The sequence below is a fragment of the Triticum urartu genome, chromosome 1A, assembly GCF_056163025.1.
Source record: "Triticum urartu cultivar PI428250 chromosome 1A, HENAU_Tu73, whole genome shotgun sequence".
Taxonomy (NCBI): domain Eukaryota; kingdom Viridiplantae; phylum Streptophyta; class Magnoliopsida; order Poales; family Poaceae; genus Triticum; species Triticum urartu.
The window spans coordinates 530018031-530038894 of NC_141873.1; positions in this window are offsets into that span (position 1 = coordinate 530018031).

Below are 20864 nucleotides of genomic sequence, written 5' to 3' on the forward strand. Positions count from 1 at the left end.
CATGAGGACGCGGCTTTCAGGGCCAATTGATCATCAAGGGTGCGTTTGTTTGCAAAGTATTTTTGCAGTTTTTTCACATCCCATACCACCGAAAACACATCTCCCGTTCAAAAAATATTTCATGCTACGCATTCACTCTGCCTTGACGGGTCGCCCATCAACCCGCATTCATGGCGGCACGGTGGCCGAGTAGCCTACTCCAATGCTCCCCGACCACATTGATGCCTCATCAATTCGCCTGCCTAATCTCCCTATGCTTCAAATGTAAAACATCAATTTTAAAATGTTTCGAAAATTCTGAAAATAAATGTGAATTTTCACAAGGAATGTGACTACACCTCCTAAAAAATTCAGGTCCAAACCCGAAATGTACATTGAGAAACAAAAAGGACAAATCAAACGTGAATAGTGTCAAATGCTACTTTTGTTTTTTATGACACTATTCATGCTAAGATTTCGCTCTTTTTTTCTCAATGTACATTTAAAACTTGGACCTGGAATTTTTAGGAGTTGTAGTCGCATTCCTTGTAAACATTCATATATTTTTCTAGAATTTTTTAAACATTTAAAATTGATTTATTTGAAGTTGGAGCATGAGGAGCACCTCAAAGATGGGAGTACTTGATATTTACCCGCATCATGAGGACGCGGCTTTCGGGGCCAATTGATCATCAAGGGTGCGTTTGTTTGCAAAGTATTTTTGCAGTTTTTCCACATCCCATACCACCGAAAACACATCTCCCGTTCAAAAAATATTTCGTGCTACGCATTCACTCTGCCTTGACGGGTCGCCCATCAACCCACATTCATGGCGGCACGGTGGCCGAGTAGCCTACTCCAGTGCTCCCCGACCACATTGATGCCTCATCAATTCGCGTGCCCAAGGCTATTTAAAGTCGATCGGCCGCAGACGCTAGCCCTATCATCCTCTCCTCTCCGCCGCGTCGCATAGCATCACACCTCCATCACCGGCCGCCGCAATGGGCAAGAAGTCTGACACCTGCAACGGGTGGACGGCGCGCGGCTCCGAATCCGGGATAGCCCCAGATCCAGTTGGCACCGTCGCCCACGGTCTTCGGCTCCTCTCATCCACAACTTTGTCCAACGTCAAGTCAGAACCGTTCTTGTGACGATGCGAAGGTGCAGAAGCCGCCCCTACTCGTCACCGTGGCTGCTATGGACGACGAGTTCAAGCGGCAAACGGAGATCGCGCTCTAGTGGTTGTTGATCGACTGCAGTCTGACAATGACATCCCCTATACACAACCGCGGCTTCCAAATTAGATGTCGTGTAAAGGAGGAGTCGACCTCCCCACCATGTAGCCACGACATCCAACTCGAATATCGCATGAAAGAGAAGCAGACCTCCCCGCCTCGTTCGCAATTGATGGCGTCCATTTGCCATTGTGAAGGAGGAGGAGCCCTCCCCCAACCGTCCTGGGCACAATCGTGTGTAGAGTACTACCTCCAAGCTGACTGTGTGTCTTCCTTGACACGAACAAATGCCTCTCCAAGGCGGGGCATCGAGAGCAATGCAACACGTAGCATTGGGCGGCGTTCACGAAGTGCCAAGTCGTGTCGGCCTAGGCCCTCGACCGGTCCAAGACCATCGCCGAGTCAGGCTCCCGCCATCAGTGTCGCCTCAACCACCAGCTCCTCCAAGCAGGGCCGATGAAGCCCAAGCGCGCCAAGCAACAAAGGCGGCCAAGCTTGTCAAGAGCGAGCGTGCGACAGCCGAGCAGGGATGCTACGGTGCCTGGCAGGCATTTTGCCCCCTAGTGCAACCATGACGAGAAAGGTGCGGCAAATGGCAACTTGAGTAACAACGCAGACGATGACAAAGGTCCAATGGCCTCAAAAGTGCCATGTATACAAGCTCACCGTCCTATATCTATCCAGTATCTCACATAGTTTAGTTTAGATTAAATTAAGTTCCAACATGTTAAATTTCATCCGTTTGTTTATAAATATATCAAACTTTGTTCAATTTTATTTGTTTTTATGCTCACTCTATTCAAATGTTTTGAACATTTGATGTCTATGGTTGGATGGCCAGCACCCCCCGCCCGTAACAAGTTCAGATGTGTCCATGGATAGTTGGTGCCATCGGTTTGGTGATCCACATTGGAGTTGCTTTAACACAATACAAAGCGATAATATATGCAACATTAAATTCACTCAAGCGGAGAAACATCAGGCACAATCATTCCATTGCATGGCAACGTTCGCAAAGCTTTTTGACATTTAACTTGACGGTGGAGGGAACTTTGTCCGCAACATATCTTCCAATGGCCCAGAGGCCTTTGTGTGCTTGAGCAATCATCCGCTTGCCAATCTGAGGGCTGCACTTGTAACTTTTGTTGACACAAGACCGATCATCCTCCTCAACACCATTATCACATACCGCGTCCAAAGTGAGACACTCAAGTATGTTGGAAACGTCTTATACCTGTCGTATTGTAATCTAACTCTGTATTATTGGTCTTATATATATACGAAATATGTGGAGGCTATGCCCTACGCAACCCTAAATCAAACTTGGTAACAGAGCCTCTTTTTTCCATCGCGCCGTCGCAACTCGTCGAAGCCGCACATATTCCGCTGCAAGTCCGCTGATCAGATCGTACGCGCAACTCCGTCGATCTCGTCGCCTACATTGCATCTATCCACGCCCGATTCGATCCCGTCGAAGCCGCGCTGCCCGCCCATCTCGCGTCGCCGCTCGCACGATCGCTTCGTGCGTCGTCGCCCGGTTTTGCTGAAGCTTCTGCTCGATGGCGTCTGGATCCTCTTCCGCAGCGATGCAACTGGCCATTATCGGCCCGGTGGTGACGCCTCCGGCCGCGATGGCGCCAATCCCGTCCATCGCGCCTTCCCTTGGCGTACGACTGGATCGCGGCAACTTCCCGCTATGGCGAACCCTCACCGTGACGCATCTCTCCGGTGCTTCTCTCCATGGCTACCTCGACGGCTCCGTCGCTGCTCCGCCCACAACCATCTCCCAGGGGGCGGGTGATGCCGCCACCACTGTGGCAAACCCTGCGTATGCAACGTGGTGGACGCAGGACCAGAAGGTCCTCGGGATGCTCCTCTCCTCCATGACGGAGGACATTGCGTCTCAGCTGATCAGCTGCAAGTCCGCTGCTTCCGCGTGGACCTCTATCCACGCCATGTTCAGCGCGCAGAACCGTGCCGGGGTTCGGCACATCCGGCGACAGATTCAGTCGCTGAAGTAGAACGACATGACTGCCGGCGAGTACATGCACAAGGTGAAGGCTCTTGCCGATGCCATGGCCTCCGCTGGATCCCCCCTCGCTGATGACGAGATCATTGACTACATGCTCACCGGATTGGGCAAGGCCTTCAACCCGATCGCGGCTTCGCTCAGCGTCGTGGTCACCCCGGTCACGCTGGCTGAGTTCTACTCCATGGTTCTCAATTATGAAGCGCTGCAGCTGTCACAGCAGGCCGACGATGAGGAGTGGACCTCGTCGGCCAACGCCGTGGCACGATCCGGTGCTCCCACCCCCGTCAACCGTCCTCGAGCATCCGACACTGGTCGCGCCGCCGACGTCCGCCCCGCTGGAGGCTACCCGCAGCAACAGGGGCAGGGCTACCAGCACGGCGGCCAGGACAACCGTCGTAATAACGGCGGTGGAGGAGGCGGCAACGGACGCAACGGCAATCGTCGCTGGCGCCCGAGGTGCCAGATTTGCAAGAATTGGGGTCACGAAGCCGACACCTGCAAGAAGCGCTTCGATTCAGACTACTCCAGCGGCAATGGCCGCTCGGCATATAATGCATCGACCTCCTCCAACAACTCCACGCACTGGGTTCTGGACTCCGGCACCACGGATCACCTGACTAGTGACCTGGAGCGTCTTCAGTTCCGCGAGCGCTACGGCGGCCATGATCAGGTTCAGGTGGCCAACGGCTCAGGTTTGTCTATTTCGCATATTGGGCACTCGACTTTAGCCGGTTCTTCTCTTCACCTGAACAATATTTTACACGTTCCTAATATTAGCCAACATCTTCTATCAGTCTATCGTCTTGTGTCAGATAATCGTATCTTCATTGAATTTCATAAACATTTTTTCCTTGTTAAGGACAAAGCCACCAGGAGAATTCTTCTTCGAGGTAGAAGCAGAGGAGGGCTCTACCCTCTTCCACTCGGACGAGCTTCACATGAGTCCGAGCATCAAGCGACATCCAGCGTCCGTGTCTCATCATCTCAGTGGCATCAGCGTCTCGGTCATCCGTCCAAAAATGTCGTCAGTTCCATTGTTAGGAATAATGATCTAGAGTGTTCATCCTCAGATACTTCTGCTTTAGTTTGTGATGCTTGTCAATGTGGTAAAAGTCGTCAACTATCTTATACTGCTTCTGCTCGTGTGTCCACTATGCCTCTTGAATTAGTTCATACTGATGTTTGGGGCCCTGCTCGTGCCTCCTCTGGGGGGTACAAGCATTATGTGAGCTTTATTGACGATTACTCCCGTTTTTGCTGGATCTATCTACTAAAACATAAGTCTGATGTTGAACAGGTGTTCTATGCTTTTCAAGCACATGTTGAGCGCCTTTTGGATGCTAAGCTTAAAGCTGTCCAATCTGATTGGGGTGGTGAATACCATAAGCTGCACCGTTATTTTCTTCGTACGGGCATCTCTCACCGAGTCTCTTGCCCTCACACCTCCCAACAGAACGGTATTGCCGAGCGAAAACACCGACACTTGGTTGAAACTGGTCTTGCTTTGTTGGCTCACTCGTCTCTCCCTTTACGTTTTTAGGATGAAGCTTTTCTGACTGCGTGTTATCTCATTAACCGCATGCCCACCCCTGTGCTTGGTCAAGATACTCCTATTCATCGTCTTCTGAAAATTCCACCCAATTATTCTTTCCTTCGTATTTTCGGGTGCGCTTGTTGGCCTAGTTTGCGGAAGTATAACTCACACAAACTAGAGTTTCGATCCAAGATGTGTGTTTTCCTTGGATATAGTCCTATGCATAAGGGGTACAAGTGTCTTGATCGTTCTACGGGTCGTATATACATCTCGCGTGACGTTATCTTTGACGAGTCTGTCTTTCCGTTTGCTACTCCCGGTGTCACTGTGGATGTGTCTACACTTGACGAGGCTATATCTTTTCCATCCACAGAACCGGCTACGAGTGCTCATGTGCGTAATTACGACCTAACCTACTTGGCTACTAATACCTCTGGCCTAGCCAGCTCCTTTCCTGTGCAGGATTTTCCGCGTCTGGACACGGTCGATACGCCGCTCGACGTGCATGGCAGCGCGGCTTCCCAGGCGGGGTCCCCGCCTATGCATGCAGGGTCTGCACCGCCTGGTGCTGCGGCTGGCTCCTCGCCTGCCCGTGCACCAGCTTCGCCAGCGCCCACCTGCGCCTCTCCGGCCCGACAACCGGTTTCACCAGCGCCGGGTGCAGCGGCTGCTTCCCCCTGCGCTCCGCCGGCCCATGAACCAGTTTCGCCAGCTCCTGTGACACCGTCGCCAAGTCCAGCAGTGTCGCCGTCCTCGTCTACGCCTCCGCCCGTCGAGCACCCTCATCCTATGGTCACTCGTACCCGTGATGCTACTCGTCGTGACAAGGAGTTTACTGATGGGACGGTGCGGTATAATCCTCTTCGTCGTGCTTTCTTTGTGACACCGGTGTCACATCGTGATGCTCTCCATGAGCCGGCGTGGCGTGATGCTATGGCTGCTGAGTTTACAGCGCTTCGTCAAAACGGCACTTGGGTCTTGGTCCCTCGACCACCTGGCGTTAACATTGTTGGCAGTAAGTGGGTTTTCAAGACGAAGCAACATGCCGATGGGTCTGTTGACAAGCACAAGGCTCGCCTCGTCGCTCGTGGTTTTACTCAACAGCACGGTCTTGACTATGGTGATACCTTCAGCCCCGTGGTAAAACCGACTACTATCCGTCTGGTTCTTTCGCTTGCTGTTTCTCGAGGATGGAGCTTGAGGCAGATTGATGTTAGCAATGCATTTCTTCATGGCTTTCTTTTCGAGACTGTTTATATGCAGCAACCACCAGGTTTTGAAGATGCCCGGTTTCCTTCGCATGTGTGCAAGTTGCAACGAGCTCTTTATGGTCTCAAACAGTCGCCACGTGCTTGGTATGCTCGTCTCAGTGCTCGCCTTCTTCAGCTTGGTTTTGTTGCTTCAAAGGCGGACGCCTCTCTATTCATCTTTGCTGCGCATGGCGTTCAGATATACATGCTTGTGTATGTTGATGATATTGTGATTGCTGGCTCCACTCCGGCTGCAGTTGATCGTTTGGTGCGATCCATCTCCGACAGTTTTCCTATCAAGGATCTTGGTCCTCTCCATTATTTCTTGGGGCTTGAAGTGTCCTTCAATTCAGGGGGCATGACGCTGACTCAAAGAAAGTATGCACTTGATCTTCTTCATCATGTGAGTATGGAGAATTGTAGGCCTACCTCTACACCATTATCTGCCACTGAGCACCTGGCTCGTGAGGTCGGCACCCCTTTGGGTGTTGAGGATGCCACTCGATATCGCAGCATTGTTGGAGGACTTCAGTATTTAACGCTCACTCGTCCCGAACTGTCCTTTGCAGTCAACAAGGTTTGTCAGTATTTATCACAACCAACTAATGAGCATTGGGAAGCTGTCAAGCGTATATTGCGTTATGTCAAAGGGACTTTGAGTACGGGATTGAGGATTCGTAAATCTCCTTCCACTGGTGTCAGTATTTTCACGGATGCTGACTGGGCTGGATGCATTGATGATCGCCGTTCCACTAGTGGTTTTGCTGTGTTTGTTGGCTCCAATCTTGTCTCATGGAGTTCCAAGAAACAGCCAACTGTCTCCAGATCAAGTACGGAGGCAGAATACAAAGCTTTAGCTAATGGAACAGCTGAAGCAATCTGGGTGGAGATCTTACTCAAGGAGCTTGGGGTTTTCAAGCAGCGTACCGCCATTCTATGGTGTGATAATCTTGGGGCTACATACCTGACAGCAAACCCAGTCTTTCACGCAAGAACCAAGCACATAGAGATAGATTTTCATTTTGTGCGTGAGCGCGTTGCTTCTGGTGTTTTAGATGTCAGGTTTATCTCGACTAATGACCAACTGGCTGGTGTATTTACTAAACCGGTCACACGACAGATGTTAGAACGTTTCCGGTCCAATCTGAACCTTGTATGTAGTAGTGGTTCAGATTGAGGAGGTGTGTTGGAAACGTCTTATACCTGTCGTATTGTAATCTAACTCTGTATTGTTGGTCTTATATATATACGAGATATGTGGAGGCTACGCCCTACGCAACCCTAAATCAAACTAAGTAATGCTGCATTCTCAAGAATATGGCAGGTTAGTTCGACCATGCTCTTTGCAGCACAGAAGCCTATGATGGTCACATCCTTGATTTTGCCATGGTGATGTCGTCTCAACAGCGAGTCTTCAGATATCAATTCATGCTCTACGTTCCTCTGTGATACCTGTGTGGAGGAACAACGTGAACCTAGAGTTACATGTTCAGATAGTAGGATACTGATGTTGCAAGCTAGAGGGGAAGAAGTGACTTACATATAAGACAAAAGTCTCCAGGAGAGGACAAGCGTCCAGAATATTAACTAGAGAAAAATAATCATAGCCTGGAGAAAAGCCCCCCTGTCCTTCATGGTCAAAATCAATCTCTAAGTTCTTGAGGCAGCGGAATTTCGCATGTAAGATGGCCGTACTGAAGTCCTGCATATAATATGTCTGTGTTAAACTGCATCGACGCCGCCTTCTCTGCCCTGTTTGAGGCCTACGTTTACCAGCCCGTCTAAAAAGGCCCATTAGTTACAGGATTGAGCAGATAGTATATGCCACTGCAATTCTTGCCGATTCGAAAATGTTATGCAATTTTCATAAAGCTCTGCAGTGGTATTTTTTCCAAGCTCTATATTCATATCCAATGGCATTTTTTTTAAGCTTATAGTATATTTTTCGTCCTCGAACTCTTCCGAGAGTTCAGAAATCGTCCCTCAAATCAAAACCGGATAGTTTTTGTCCCCTAACTATCAAAACCGGATAGTTTTCATCCCTCACGCTGCTTCGGGCGGTTTACGCCTGCATGAACAGTAAACCGGTGAACAGTAAAAAAAATAAAAGGCAAAAAAGCAAAAAAAAATCTGAAAATTTGTGGGATCAAAGTTCCTCGGGTGCGCAAGGTGCGTGAAATTTTTTGTGCTATTTAGACATTCCAGGAGCTCGTGACAAAGGAAAAACCATAAATATGTACGTCATTAAACAGTACATTCCAAAAAATAGAAAACAAATTAAAAAAATGAAAATTGTTGGCATACAAGATGCTCGGGTGCTCAATGTGCCTGCAAAATTTTATGGTGTTTGGACATTGTGGGAGCTCATGGCAAAAAAAAGACAAAAATTGGCTGGGAAAAAACTTTGAAAAAGTGCACTATTTTGTTTTTTTGCTAGAGCTCCTCTTATGTCATTTCAGCACGAAAATATGCAAGCACCTTGCATACCCAAGTATCTTTGATGCCAAAAAAATAAAAAAAAAATGCTATTTTTTAATTTACTGTTCACCGACGTACATATTTACAATTTTTTATTTGTCATGAGCACCTGGAATGTCCAAACAATATGAAAATTTGTATGCACCTTGCGCATTCGAGGAACTTTGATCCTGCAAATTTTCAGTGTTTTTTGACTTTTTTGCTTTTTAAAAAAGTTACTGTTTATCGGTTTATTGTTCATGCGGGCGAGAACCGCCCGAAGCGGCGTGAGGGACGAAAACTATCCAGTTTTGATAGTTGAGGGATGAAAATTATCCGGTTTTAAGTTGATGGATGATTTCTATACTCTCGAAAGAGTTCGAGGACGAAAAATATACTTATTCCTTTAAAAAATTAAAAATGTGGTGATTATACACGATGAGATTACAACGCAGGAGCACATTGATGTGTTTCACGAGTTGCATGTCAACGCGCCGAGTTTTTGGGTGGATGATCGGGATGGAATGTCCAAATCGGATCTACTAATATGCAAATCTGCTAGTCTATTACTTTTGAAGATGTTGAATGTTTCCTTCATCTTGGACGGCTGCATGCCGTGGACTTCCTTTTTGTTGTCGCGCAACTCCCTCAAGGAGGGAGTGGCATGCCTAAGGGAGTTGTTCGCCCAAGTATGAGCCCTAGGACCAAGCATCTATAGGCAAATACAACCCAAAATATGGTTTGTGTAGCACAGGAATGCAGTGAAACCACCTCCCACCGATAAGTCCCTCGGTCAGTATTCATAATGCGTTGAATCAAAATATTTACTTTCATTTATAATTCGCCCATCTCGTCCAATTTGGATAATATTGATGTTGTTATGGGAAGAACAGTTGAGGGGGTAGGTGTGTCGTAGGTGAGGGCTCATGTTGCTATGGGTTTTTTTCCTTCTTTTTTCTCCATTTTTCTTATGTTCCATTCTCCGTTTTATTTTATTTATTTCTATTTTATTCGGTTTTATTTGTTTCTTTCTTAGTTTACCTCGGTTTTTTAATTTTTCTTCGGTTTTGCTTTATTTTTCTTGGGTTTTCTTCATTTCTTCATGGGTTTTCATGGTTTTCTTTGGGTTTTCTCATTTTTGAGGTCTATCTTTCTTCCGCTTCTTCGGTTTTCACCGTTTTTGTTTGGGGTGTTTTCTTCAACATATATCTACATTTTCATGCAGACTTGTATATTTTACATATACATCAAAAACATTTGTTTATACATGTTTAACATTTTTTTAATACATGATTAAAAAATTCAAAATTTATGTTGACTACTTTTTTCATACACATTGTATATTTTCGGTATATATCAAGAACAAATCTTCATACGTGTTTAACATTTTTTAAATATATGATTTATATTTTTTATACACAATCAACATTTTAGAAAATTTATGTTTTTATGTTTAATTTTTTAATACATAAAGGACAAAAGGACAGACCCAGTGCATAGAAGCTCCCACAGAAGGTGGGGTCTAGGGAGGGATTACAAGAACCTAGATTTATCCGTGCGAAGTGCAATGCAGAGAGGCTGGTTCGAATCGAGGACCTCTTGGCACAAGCGGAGAGGACTTCATCACTATGCCAGGCCTGCCCTTAAATTTATTCAAAAAAATATTATATACACCAAGAACATTTTTTGTACACATTTAACATATTTGAAAAACATGATTAACAATTTTTTTCAATTTTTTCTTCTTTGATGACTAGTTTTTCATACATATTGTACATTTTTTATATATATCAGGAACATTTTTTATATATGGTTAACATTTTTTAAATATATGATTAACATGTTTTGATACATGATCAACATTTTTTCTAAAATTATGTTTTTATGTTCATTTTTTAGTACATGTTCCACATTTTTGGTATATACAAGGAACATTTTTATACACGTTTAATATTTTTTAAATAGATGATTAACATTTGTCTAAAATGCTTTTTTAGAAAAGGAATTTGTCTAAAATGCTTGATTAACATTTTTTAATACATGATCAACTTTTTTCATACACATTGTGTTTGTTTCGTATACATGTTTTCTATACATGAGAAACATTTTTACTATACACATTTAACATTTTACAAATGCTATGTTAGCATTTTCAAATGTTTTATCTAGATTGTTTTTTGTAATACATTTTTCGAATATTTGGAAGTATAAACAAAAGTGAAAAAAAGAAAGTAAAAAAGAGAGAGAAAAACAAAAAAACGAGGTTGTGGCCACCCGCGTGCTTGGGCCTGCCCATCTCGCACCTCCATTCACGCGATCCTTCCCTCGGTCTCGCTTGAAGCGTGGTATAGCAGCGCCCCAAGAGACAGAACCATGATTTGGCGCACACAACACATCCACGACTGCCATGGCCGTGGATGGCCTCCACGTCCTCCCATAGCCCTATAAAGATGTCTCCCAAGTTGCCCTAGCCCCCCTCCTCCCTTTCTCCTCTCTCTCTCCGCTTGCTTCGGCGGCGTGTAGCTGATGCACGCGAGCTCGCACGCTAGCACAATCAGACACCGTTCGTCGCAACTGTGTCCAGGAGCTCTCCCGCGCGAGGAATCAAGCTGAGAATCCCGAAGTGGGACGCCCTCGACCTCATGGTCGTTGTCGTCTACCGTCAATCCTAACATCAAACAATCATTACAATATGATTTAGTTAGTTAGTTTAAAATGTCTCCTTAATATACTTGTACAGCTACAATTGCTTAACACGAATGGAAAGCGCTGCTGCCACAACTGGAACAAACACAGGTACATCCAAGCAGTGGCGGAGCTTGAGCCGAATATATGGGGGGCAATGGGCTGGAGGAGGGGCAAACATAACTATTTCAGCTGTTTTTAGTGGAAAATAGGCCTACTACAAAGAAATATATACAAAGAAAATTTGTGAGCTGAGGGGGGGGGGCATGGCCCAGCTTGGCCCCCATGAAGCTCCGCCACTGCATCCAAGGGAAGTAACGCGTGACGAGCACACGTTTCACCCTAGCAAATATAACAAGGACATAGGACAAGAAGGTGCTAGTATAGTAAGGGCATATGCAAGAAAAGAGCTTGAAATGGCACGGTGAGAGCTAGTCTAGTTTATGAGAAAGGAGAACTCTAAGAGGTTGGGCATGCAGATCAGGAGACAAGGTGCACCTGGCATGCATTGTGCATGACGAGGATCCGCTTTCATGTCTAAGAGGCTTCATTCAGCATGTGTCTCTCGAGTTTTCTACTGGAATAGGTATCGTGCATAGCCAACACTTCATCGAAACCTCCTACACCGATGCTTATACTTTGCATCCCTCTATCCCTCAGTGGCTTGACTCGCGCTTGTCGCATTGTTTTTCTTCTCTTGCCCTATCGATCCAACACCGGTTAGAAGCTTTATATGTAGCCACTTACACTGTAGCAATTAATGCAATCCAACATAAGTTGACAAGGAGGTTGATGCACATTTCGAACTAAGAAATATCAAATTAGTTTGTGGGCCATGTATCACCCGTGGAAGCCTACTCAAGTCAAGTATAGTACATCATCGCTATCTCTATTTCTCTGGCAACTACGATCATCAAAGTGAACACACATAACATGTAGTCATAAATCAAATGTACGCTCAATAGTAAATGTCTATGATTTGATATGTTTTGGATATCCTTGGCCGCGTTCAATTCATGAGATGTCTATCCTATTGCATTACTGTTTTGCTTTCATTTATGTAGAAATTGGAAACCTGGTATCATCAATCGGAATATCCTCACCTACCACTTGCTCTTTGGGGCAGGTTCCACTACTTGACGATGAAAAAACATCCCAAAAGTCGAGAACAGATATTGGATCTCCATTTCAAAATATAATGCATATATACATCTTTAAAATGCAAGAGATTCGTTCTTCAATGAATTGAACATAGAGGCAACAGTTCGATAATAATTACATGTAGTTGCATTTGATCTAGATGCATGTCAGCACTATGTTTATATGCCAAACCATTTCCTTCAAATGCCTAGCTTCTCAAAAACCTGAGACCAAGTAGTACAACACGGATACCACAAACGCAGAACGTTATAAGCTGAGAATTCTGTTTCCAAAAAAACTGGCTATACTAATGTAGTCTGCTCTTGGAGCTAAGAGCCTAGGCTACCAATGTAGGTTTGTATTGCCCCACACAAAAAATGTTGGTTTGAACTGGATGTCGTTTGCTTATCTCACATCAAAACAGAATTATGTGCAGAACCCCCTTGTGCTCTCTTCCTTTCATAGCTCAAACCGCAGCCTCAAATACAAACACATTTAGAAAAAAAAATCAGCTGGGTGTGCCAAGCTACCTTATGTCCAAAATTCAACCCGATACATGCATCTTCGAGAGTGCCCAGGTTTGAGCGGCAAAGAGCACCCAGATTAGTCCTTGCTCCAGTTCAATGAATTTCACTAGAAATTCCACACTTTGTAGTTCTTCCAATTGTAGGTACGTACATACACATTTCCACATCAGCACAGGTAAGGCAAGATGTTCTAGGGGGAAAAAGGCCCCCCTTTCGGTATGGCTGCAATCGTCGTGATAAGTGCACCCAGGTCCATGTTCTCTAGAACATGAGGGCACACGCTAGCAATCTGCTTCCACATATATTTGTTTAGTGTTCACCCGACGGCACGCCTGACATGTTACATATTGTGGTGATTCCTGGGGCCAGAGCATCGATGTTGTTGACCACACGTATAGGTGATTTCTCCACGGGCCCAGCTGTCTGGGTGAAAATTCTGGCGCAGTCTGGTACGCGGCACGGAGCTAGCTAGTAGAAGCGCCGAAACGCGGGACTGGAGGAAGTTGCCATGGTCCGGCGGGTCGAGGTCTCCATAGTTCTATTTTGCAGGTCATGGAATTTATTTTTCTGTGAATATGGTCCAGTTGGATTTCTTATATATTTCTCCCATCCGCGGTCTTTCGGGTCAGTTCCAAGTGGTTGGATTAAACGAGTGTTATTGGTGTCTTTTGTTTAGAACAGGAGGCATCCGAATCCGACCAATCTTTGTGTTTGGTTCTAAGTAGTCTTTGGCAAATGTAAGCTGTATCCTTAATTTACTTGTACGGCTACCGTTCCTTGACTAGATGTTCCTCTCCTTGGCGGAGTAAGTCGTGCAACAATCCGCTCGCCATGAAGTCCCGAGCCTTTGTCATCGGTAACTTGGTGAGAATTTCTGGCGCATATACTAGTTTGATAGAAGGAACAGTGTCACTCCATCCCACTAGTTAACACACTCATGCAAAGAGGAGCTAGGCCAAGTCTTGTGTCTCACGGACAACCGATTGGACTTGAGAAACATGTCGAGCTCCCACTCGCAGGACGGTTACACGAGCTCATGTCTGGACGGTGCTAACTCGGTCGTCGCAGTGGAACGAATGGGTACTTGGAGAATGAAGCTGAGACTAGGACATATGTTCCGCCCAACAAAGATACAGTACAACGGGGAGGGAGCGAGGCTAGAATGGAGCGAAGAGATATCAATTCGGTTGGGGAGAAAGGCAAACATCATCAAAAGGAGTGGATCGAGCATAAGACACAACACACATGATGTGAGTTGTGCACACCAAGGATCCGCTTCCTTGTCCCAAAGGCTTCATTCAACCTTTGGGACCAATACTGGTAGGTGGAACATATTTCAGTCATTGCCAACAATTCACCGACACCTCCCACACCTATACCTACACTTTGTACTACCTTTCCCTTTTGCAGTTCAGCTCACGTTTGATACACTGGCCTTGTTATATCTTGGCCTATGGATCATCGTAGTAGCTTAGGATCTTTATATGCAGCCATCTATACTGCAACAATTAATGTAATCCGATACAAGAGGATGGGGAGGTTGTTGCGCTAGTCTAGGTATAGTTAGCAAATGACTACATAAGTCATGTTAACGCATAAAAGTGTGTACAATAATATTGTTGTTTTAAGAGCTTCATGTAGGATAAATGTTGAGGTGGGGAATAGAGAAATCATAAAGAAAAAAATTTGTCTTCTCTTATACTCCTTCCGTCCCATAATATAAGACCTTTTTTGATACTAGTGTAGTATCAAAAAGCGTCTTACATTATGGAACAAAGGGAGTATATAAGATATGATTTCTTGGCAACAATATCTCTCATCACGTATTTAGGTATACATGGTTAGTAGATATAAAACTAAGAGATTATCCATTGTGCATCATTTCTTACTAGAAGCTTCTCGCGTGCTACGCTCCGCCGATTTCTTAGTACCACGTTCATACCAGGCATCAGTTGTTATACTAAAAGAAAAACCAGAGCATATGTTATTAGAATAAACTAATACTATCACTTAGATTTAATTTTTTATCTGATAGGAGAGCGCAACACTATACATCCAATTCAAACACGAACATTCATCGATGTCTGCTTTTAGGCAAGAAATGAATAGCTGTTTAGATCCCTTAGCAAAATAGTTGTTTATATATGTGTACTCTCGTACCAAAGCAGCCCCGAAGCTCCGTACAAATCCCAAAGTCTCCAGCCCCTCCTTATGCACCTGGACCCACAGCGGTAGCGGCTTGCCACAGGACACACCGCCCTAAGGGGCTCTGATTGCCACGCCTAAGCAGAGGCAGCCGTGGCGCGCCACAGAAAGTGTGGCGGCTAAAACGTGTTGGGGATCGTAGCAGAAATTTAAAAAAATTCTACGCATCACCAAAATCAATCTATGGAGTAATCTAGCAACGAGGGAAGGAGAGTGCATCTACATATCCTTGTAGATCGCTAAGCGGAAGCGTTGCAAGAACGCGAATGAAGGAGTCGTACTCGCAGCGATTCAGATCGCGGTTGATTTCGATCTAAGCGCCGAACAACGGCGGTTGCCCCAATAGAAAGATCGAATAGTCTGTCTTGCAGCCCCCAAAACCTCAAGTATATATAGGGGAAGGGGAGGGGCTGCGCCCCCATCTAGGGTTCCCTCCCTAGGGGTGGCGGCTGCCCCAAAACCCATCTAGGGTGGCGGCCAAGGGGGGAGAGAGGGGGCGCACCTAGGGTGGGCCTTAGGGCCCATCTGCCCTAGGGTTTGCCCCCTCCCCTTTTGGAGGCGCCTTGGGCTTTGGTGGGAGGCGCCCCAAGCCCACCTAGGGGCTGGTCCCTTCCCACTATTGGCCCATGTAGGCCTCCGGGGTTGGTGGCCCCACCTGGTGGACCCTCGGACCCCTCCGGTGGTCCCGGTACACTACCGGTGACGCTCGGAACACTTCCGGTGGCCAAAACCATACTTCCTACATATCAATATTTACCTCCGGACCATTCCGGAACTCCTCGTGATGTCCGGGATCTCATCCGGGACTCCGAACAACATTCGGTAACCGTGTACATACTTTCCCTATAACCCTAGCGTCATCGAACCTTAAGTGTGTAGACCCTACGGGCTCGGGAGTCATGCAGACATGGCCGAGATAACTCTCCGGTCAATAGCCAACAGCGGGATCTGGATACCCATGTTGGCTCCCACATGCTCCACGATGATCTCATCGGATGAACCACGATGTCAAGGATTCAATCAATCCCGTATACAATTCCCTTTGTCTATCGGTACGATACTTGCCCGAGATTCGATCGTCGGTATCCCGATACCTTGTTCAATCTCGTTACCGGCAAGTCTCTTTACTCGTTCCGTAACACATCATCCCGTGATCAACTCCTTGGTCACATTGTGCACATTATGATAATGTCCTACCGAGTGGGCCCAGAGATACCTCTCCGTTTACACGGAGTGACAAATCCCAGTCTCGATTCGTGCCAACCCAACAGACACTTTCGAAGATACCCGTAGTGTACCTTTATAGCCACCCAGTTACGTTGTGACGTTTGGCACACCCAAAGCACTCCTACGGTATCCGGGAGTTGCACAATCTCATGGTCTAAGGAAATGATACTTGACATTAGAAAAGCTTTAGCATACGAACTACACGATCTTTGTGCTAGGTTTATGATTGGGTCTTGTCCATCACATCATTCTCCTAATGATGTGATCCCGTTATCAACGACATCCAATGTCCATGGTCAGGAAACCGTAACCATCTATTGATCAACGAGCTAGTCAACTAGAGGCTTACTAGGGACATGGTGTTGTCTATGTATCCACACATGTATCTGAGTTTCCTATCAATACAATTCTAGCATGGATAATAAATGATTATCATGAACAATGAAATATAATAATAATAACTAATTTATTATTGTCTCTAGGGCATATTTCCAGCAGTCTCCCACTTGCACTAGAGTCAATAATCTAGTTCACATCGCCATGTGATTAACACTCACAGGTCACATCACCATGTGACCAACATCCAAAGAGTTTACTAGAGTCACTAATCTAGTTCACATCACTATGTGATTAATACTCAATGAGTTCTGGGCTTGATCATGTTATGCTTGTGAGAGAGGTTGTAGTCAACGGGTCTTGCCATATTCAGATCCCTATGTATTTCGCAAAACTTTATGTCATATCGCAGATGCTTCTACCACGTTCCACTTCGAGCTATTCCAAATTGTTGCTCCATTGTACGTATCCGGTATCTCTACTCAGAGCTATCCGGATAGGTGTTAAGCTTGCATCGACGTAACTCTTTACATCGAACTCTTTATCACCTCCATAACCGAGAAACATTTCCTTATTCCTCTAAGGACAATTTTGACCGCTATCTGGTGATCCATTCCTAGATCACCTTTGTACCCTCTTGCCAGACATGTGGCAAGGCACACATCAGGTGCGGTACTTAGCATCGCATACTGTATAGAGCCTATGACAAAAGCATAGGGGACGACCTTCGTCCTTCCTCTTTTTTCTGCCGTGGTCAATCTTCGAATCTTACTCAACTTCACACCTTACAACTCAGGTAAGAACCCCTTCTTTGACTGATCTATTTTGAACTCCTTCATAAACATGTCAAGGTGTGCGTTCTTTGAAAGTATCATCAGGCGATTTGATCTATCTCTATAGATCTTGACGCCCAATGTGTAAGCAGCTTTATCCAGGTCTTCCTTTGAAAAAACATTCTTCAAACAACCGTTTATGCTTTCCAGAAATTCTACATTATTTCGGATCAACAATATGTCATCCACATATACTTATCAGAAATGTCGTAGTGCTCCCACTCACTTTCTTGTAAATACAAGTTTCTAGCAAACATTGTATAAACCTAAAAGCTTTGATCACTCCATCAAAGCATATATTCTGACTCCGAGATGCTTGCTCTAGTCCATAGAAGGATCGCTGGAGCCAGCATACCTTTTAGCATCCTTAGGATCAACAAAACTTTGATTGTATCACATACAACTCTTTCTTACGAAAACTGGTAAGAAAACTTGTTTTTGACATCCATCTGTCAGATTTCATAATCGAAAAATACAGCTAATGCTAACATGATTCCGACGGACTTAAGCATCGCTACGAGTGAAAAGTTCTCATCGTAGTCAACTCCTTGAACTTGTGAAAAGACTCTTTCCCACAAGTCGAGCTTCATAGACGGTAACATTACCGCCCACGTCCGTCTTCTTCTTAAAGATCCATTTATCTCAATGGCTCGCTGGTCATCGGGCAAGTCCACCAAAGTCCATACTTTGTTCTGATACATGGATCCTATCTCGGATTTCATGGCTTCTAACCATTTGTCGGAATACGGGCCCACCATCGCTTCTCCATAGCTCGTAGGTTCGTTGTTGTCTAACAACATGATATCTAAGACAGGATTACTGTACCACTCAGGAGTAGTACATATCCTTGTCGACCTACGAGGTTCGATAGCAACTTGATCCGAAGCTTCATGATCACTATCATTAACTTCCTATTCAACAGACGTAGGCTCCACAGAAAACATCTTTTTGTGTTGCATCACTCTCTGGTTGAAGTAAAGGTTCGACAACCTCATCAAGTTCTATCTTCCTCCCACTCAATTCTTTCGAGAGAAACTCCTTCTCGAGAAAGGACCCGTTCTTAGCGACAAACAATTTGCCCTCGGATCTGAGATAGAAGGTATACCCAACTGTCACCTTTGGGTATCCTATGAAGATGTGTTTGTCCGCTTTGGGTTCGAGCTTCTCCGGTTGAAGCCTTAAGCATCACAGCCCCAAACATTAAGAAACGACAGCTTTGGTTTCTTGCCAAACCAATGTTCATACGGCGTCGTCTCAACGGACTTATATGGTGTCCTATCTAAAGTGAATGCAGCTGTCTCTAATGCGTAACCTCAAAAAAATAGCGGTAGATCAATAAGAGACATCATAGATCGCACCATATCTCATAAGGTTCGATTACGACGTCCGGGCACACCATTACCCTGTGGTGTTCCAGGTGGCTTCAACTGTGAAACAATTCCACAATGTCTTAAGTGTTTGCCAAACTCATAATTCAAAAATTCTCATTGATCAGATCGTAGGAATTTGATCTTCTTGTTATGATGATTCTTAACTTCACTCTGAAATCGCTTGAACTTTTCAAACATTTCAGACTTGTGCTTCATTAAGTAAATATACCTATATCTACCCAAATCGTCAGTGAAGACGAGAAAATAGCGATATCCACTACACGCTTCAATTCTCATTGAATCACACGCATCAGCATGCATGATTTCCAACAAGTCACTTGCCCGTTTCATTGTACCTGAAAACGGGGTCTTAGTCATAGGGATGGCAGTTTTGCCCATGGGTATGGGTACCCTACCCGAATACAATGGGCATGGGCAAGACTTGAAGAGGTTTTGTACCCATGGGTAATGGGTATCGATACCCACAAAATATATGGGTAGGGTATGGGTATGAAATTGCACCCGTGGGTAACCCAATGGATACCCACAAAAAAATAAAATAAGTACTATGACATGTGGTGTCAACATCCAACTCCCGTGGCCCAACCCTAAATCTTGTATACCTAAACTGGCAGTAGCTCATATGCTCACACACACTTTCTTGCCACTCCCCCTACATCCTTTGTGTCTCCTCGACGATGAAATCTACTCCTGTCCATCTCTTGATCCAGCGATCCCCGATTCCCACACCTGCCTCCCACTATGTCGAGCTTCCACCAATCATTGCTCATACTCGCGTGATTCCTCCAAGAGGCCACCCATCGGAGGAGGCTGCGTCGGTGCTATACTGCTTGCTTATCGTCACTTGAATTTTGACTCATTTCTCTACTTTTTAGAAATTTAAATACCATAGATTGTACCCATCGGATACCCATTGGGTATAGAATACTCGATGGGTATGGGCATGGGTATCTATTTATACCCATGGGTATTGTAGTGGGTGGGTATAGAAGGTATCTATGGGTATGGGTTTGGGCAGAAGAAGGTTGTACCCGCCCATACCCTACCCATTGCCATCCCTACTTAGTCATCCTGCCCATGAGGCATGGCTCGCATGTGTCAAGCGATTCAAAATCAAGTGACTCCAAACATCCATCGCATGGAGTTTCTTCATGTATCTTACGCCATATGACCTAAGCGGCAGTGCCACAAGAAAGTGGTACTATCTACATCTTTTGGCGTGAACATGTGTATTACCACCACCGAGATTCACTGAACCATTCACATAGGGTGCATGACCATGAAAGGTATTATTCATGTAAATAGAATAACCATTATTCTCTAACTTAAATGAATAACCGTATTGCAATGAACATGATCTAATCATATTCATGCTCAACGTAGACACCTGATAACATTTATCTAGGTTCAATACTAATCCCGAAGGCAGATGGAGCGTGCGATGGTGATCTCATCAACTTTGGAAACACTTCCAACACACATCGTCACCTCGCGTTTAGTCCGTAGCTTTTGCTTCAAGTCACCAATAATAGCAACTGAACCGGTATCCAATACCCAGGTGCTACCAGGAGTATTAGTGAGGTACACATTAATAACACGTATATACTTTGTTGAAGTTGACAGCCTTCTTATCTACCATGCATTTGGGGTAATTCCGCTACCAGTGACCATTCCCCTTACAATAGAAGCACTTAGTCTCGGGTTTGGATTCAACCTTGGGTTCCTTCACTGGAGCGGCAACTGGTTTGCCATCCATGAAGTTTCCCTTCTAGCCCTTGCCCTTCTTGAAACCAGTGGTCTTGTTAAACCATCAACACTTGATGCTCCTTCTTGATTTCTACCTTTTGCGGTCTTAAGCACCGCGAACAGCTCCGGGATCAACTCCATCCCTTGCATGTCATAGTTCATCACGAAGATATAGTAGCTTAGTGATAGTGGCTAGAGAACTCTATCAATCACTATCTTATCTGGAAGTTTAACTCCCACTTGATTTAAGTGATTGTAGCACCCAGACATTCTGAGCACATGCTCAC